Below are 4,490 nucleotides of genomic sequence, written 5' to 3'. Positions count from 1 at the left end.
AAGAATTGAATTTTTTTTCAATTTTATCTTTGACTTTTCTGTCACTGAGTTGATTTACATATCATTGTCAGTCAAGTCAAGACAGTCAAGTTTCATTATGGCGTTTCCTTCTGAGAACCTAGCAATAAACAAGAATGGTGGGTCAATACCAGCAGAACTCAGTTTCCACTTAAGGCCTGTTTCTCTGATGAAATAAATGTAATAATATCAAGGGAAATTAACTTTGCAAGTTGAATTCTTAATCTAAGTCAGTAGTTACATAGTCAATCAGTTTCACTTAGTGTATATTCAATTCTATTTTGCATAGTGATAGTCCCATCTCTTGATCATGGGAATAGTTGGACCATCTATCAGCCTGGCCAGCTACACAACCCCTTCCCTCCCAACTTTCTTATGACTTCTTCAATAGAGCTGGAGCTGTCAGAGTCCATGTCGCTTCCCAAGTAACAGTTGAGAATGACTATGTTCAAAATACTTCAACAGCTGCTGGAACAAAATGACTACATTTTGGAATAGCACCTCTGAGCAGGATTTTATATGCTCCTTGTGGGTCCATCTTTTACCAATATTATATTTTAAAATGCTGACTTATCTAGTCTTGTGATAATTTAAACACAGCCTCATTTTCTAATTTATCTTCCCTTCTTCCTTTCCTTCTTTCCTTTCCTTTCCTTTCCTTTCCTTTCCTTTCCTTTCCTTTCCTTCCCTTTTGCAAAAGTCGTAAGTTTTGGTGTTCTGGTAATTTATTCATCCCCAAACACAGTAAGTAACTGGAAAGTTTTTTTTTAAAGACCAATAGCAGTTTGGGACAATGTCCCTCCATCAGCCATATACAGTAAGAAAATATATTTGAACTCCTTGGAAATGGTAAAGCTGGCTACATCACTAGGGAATTTATATTGGGAGTAAACAGAAGGAAGGTGAGGAAGAAACCTTTATTGACTTCTTGTTAAAAAATGTGGTATGAATGCCAGTGATAGTTGCATGTAACTCAACTTCAAAACTTGATGCTAAGGCTTTACATGAGCAGCTCATTAAATAAAAAACAAATATCAACTCTTTACATTTGAGATTTACAGAATTGTCTATGATTTCCTCCCTCCCTCTTTTCTTGCCATCCTTTCGCCTAGTAAATCTAGATAATACATACATATTCAGAATGAACAATTGTGTCACCAAAAAGAAGATAATGGTGTTTCGGGAACAGTTTTTCCACCTATATTTAATGACCGAAAGGATGCTAGAAGACAGACACACGATAATAAGATAGTTAGAATAAGTTTTGTAACCTTCATATTACTTGTTATATATAAATACATATACATTTAATAAAATAAATAATTGGTTTTGCTGTTTTAAAACTTCTGCTTAACACTCTAATAAATGGAAATGTATAATTTTTCCTAGTTTCCAGGGAAAGATAGCTTAAAAAGTTATTTTGAAAGTTTCAGCAGGGTTTGATCCCAGTTTAGCAATTATAATTCTCTCTTGATGTTGAATGCAATAGGTCAGGGCTGTCAAACTTGTGGCTGGCGGGCTGGATGCGTCACATGCTAGCCACGCCCACCCCAGCCCCCAGTTTAGTGAAGGGGGGTAAAGTCCTGATATGTCTCGTGACATTGCCGTGATGTGTTTGAAACCTTTGCAATAGGTGAATATTTAATATAAATATATAAATATAAAATAAGTACATATATTTCTCTAGCAATGGTAAAGTTTATTCACCTTTTGTTTGCAATATTTTGAGAGAATTATATTCAATAGAGAGCCAGTTTGCTGTAGTGGTTAAGGCATGAGGCTAGAAACCAGGAGACTGTGAATTCTAGTCCTGTCATAGCAGTGGTGTTTCAAATTTTTTTACTACTGGTTCTGTGGGTGTGGCTTGGTGCGAGTGGCATGGCTTGGTGGGTGTGGCAGGGGAAGGTTACTGTAAAATCTCCATTCCCACCCCACTCCAGGGGAAGGATACTGCAAAATCCCCATTTCCTCCCAATCAGCTGGGACTTGGGAGGCAGAGAATAGATGGGGGTAGGGCCAGTCAGAATTTTTACTACTGGTTCTCCGAACTACTCAAAATTTCTGCTACCAGTTCTTCAGAATTGGTCAGAACCTGCTGAAACCCACCTTTGTGTCATAGGCATGAAAGCAGTTTGGGTGACCTTGGGCCAATCATTCACTCTCAGCCCAACCTACCTCAGAGTTGTTATGGGGAAAACAGGAAGAGCAAGGAGTGTTAGTTATATTTGTTGCCTTAAGTTATTTGTAAAAATAATAAAGATGAGATTAAAAATATATATTTTATTGATGTTAATGCTCATGGTGGGTCAGAAGTACTGGTTGTGTTGATCCATTTCTCTTTGTGACTTTACTTTCATGAAACATCTTGCAAAAATATTCAGCTGCAGAGCCCAGAGAAGCAACATTTTTATTTCCCATCACACTGCTCTTTAATTGAGGTTTCAAAATCACTATTTTTATTTTGACATATTTACCTGTAATTAACCTGATTGTAGGTGTTTACACAATACTATGAACCAAAGCATGTTAGACTTTTTGGTTAATTTTTGTTTCCTACATCACATAGACGCAATTACTACGGTATCAGTGGTGGGTTGCTACCAATTCACCCCCGATCGGGCAAATCGGTAGCGGCAGCGGTGGCAGGCTCCACCCGCCCAGATGCTTCTGCGCATGTGCCGGTAGCAAACTAAATTGAAACCCACTACTGTACGGTATATCATTTAAAAGCTGAAACAGCTGCCATCTTGTATTCTTTTAATCTGGATGCTGTTTTTTAGGGTTGTCATAAACCACATTATTCATATAAACATGATCTGCATTACCTGTTATAATTTGAAGGACACAGTAAGTCTGAACATTAAATGAATTTGCAGTAGGGAAAAAATGTAAAAATGGCATATATTCTAAGTGCAAGTGCTTTGGAAACACAGCCCAGGAGTGTTCCAGCATAGAGTATAGTGCCCAAATGAATAAGGTCAGTCACCATAAAATGGTATGATCCATGTACTAGGTTTGGGCTGGGAAGATCTGAGTTCACATACATGAAACAGCATCATGTTCATTGATCAGTTTCAGGCCAGTCACTGTCTAATTTATGTCCCACGATTATGATTATAATGAATGTAAAATAACACACTCTCTTGGTAGCCAAACCTCTCTGCCACTTAAGAAAAAGGGTCTTTAAAGTAGCGTTTCTCAAGATGTGTGGACTTCAACTCCCAAAACTCCCCCGATATGTATAGCTGGTGAATTCTGGGAGTTGAAGTCCACAGATCTTAAAGTTGCTGAGGCAGACAAACACTGCTCTAGATCTCCCTGCCAACCAGGTTTTTGACACCAGTCAGTTATTACTATTATCAAAAATGGAACTGTTTTGGGTTTTGTATTTTGTTTGTTAGTTTGATTGTGCAACTGCAGGATCTAAGCCCCACATCTTCAGCTTCAATTGATACTGCCGGGTCGTTAGGCCAACTGTATTGATTTCCCTGAGGTACTTTTAATGTTAAAGAACGAACTGCAGCAGATCAGAAGACAATAAAAGCCTCTTCTCAAGTAAATGAGTTTGCAGCAAAATCCGAAGTGCAGCTCCTCCTTTCAACACAGCAGAGGAACCAACGGCAGGCAGAAAGACTCCAAAGGGCGGGAGAGGGCAGTGTGGTCCCCATTCCTCCGCACACTGGCAAGAGAAAAAGGCTGTCACAGAAACAGAAGGTTGTGACAGTACATAACCTGGGGAAATAAATACATCTGAGCAGGGGTGAAATCCAGCAGGTTCTGACAGGTTCTGGAGAACTGGTAGGGGAAATTTTGAGTAGTTCGGAGAACCGGCAAATGCCACCTCTGGCTGGCCCCAGAGTGGGGTGGGAATGGAGATTTTGCAATATTCTTCCCCCAGGAGTAGAGGGAATGGGGATTTTGCAGTATCCTTCCCCCAGGAGCGGGATGGGAATGGAGATTTTGCAGTATCCTTCCCCTGGAGTGGGGTGGGAATGGGGATTTTGCAGTATCCTTCCCCCAGGAGCGGGATGGGAATGGAGATTTTGCAGTATCCTTCCCCTGCCACGCCCACCGAACCGGTAGTAAAAAAATTTGAATTTCACCCCTGCATCTGAGGTTTACAAAACGTCCAGTGTTAGTAGTTTCCTCCTCCATCAGGAGGAGCCGCTGTGCTGGGCAACTGATGGGACGCCAAAGACCCAAATCTCTCGGAAATACAGATTGCCGTTAAGGTAACTCCCGACAGCCTATTTGTTTGCTCTCGCCCTTCCTCGTAGCCGGCGCTTCGCCTCTGCTACCAACCCAGGAGCGGGATCGCCCCCTCGACTGAGCTCGCGACCGATCTGAAACTTCTCTCCACGAACGGGTCGCTCGGAGTTCCCGCTAGTTAATTCCTCAATCGAGCAGAGACGGAACGGGCCGCCCGCTCCCCATAGCTCCAGCACGTGGCCCTCCACAGCCAGAAAAGCGAG

This window comes from Pantherophis guttatus, chromosome 1 (assembly GCF_059756535.1).
Source record: "Pantherophis guttatus breed Tessera chromosome 1, ASM5975653v1, whole genome shotgun sequence".
Taxonomy (NCBI): Eukaryota; Metazoa; Chordata; class Lepidosauria; order Squamata; family Colubridae; genus Pantherophis; species Pantherophis guttatus.
This window is presented reverse-complemented; position numbering follows the sequence as displayed.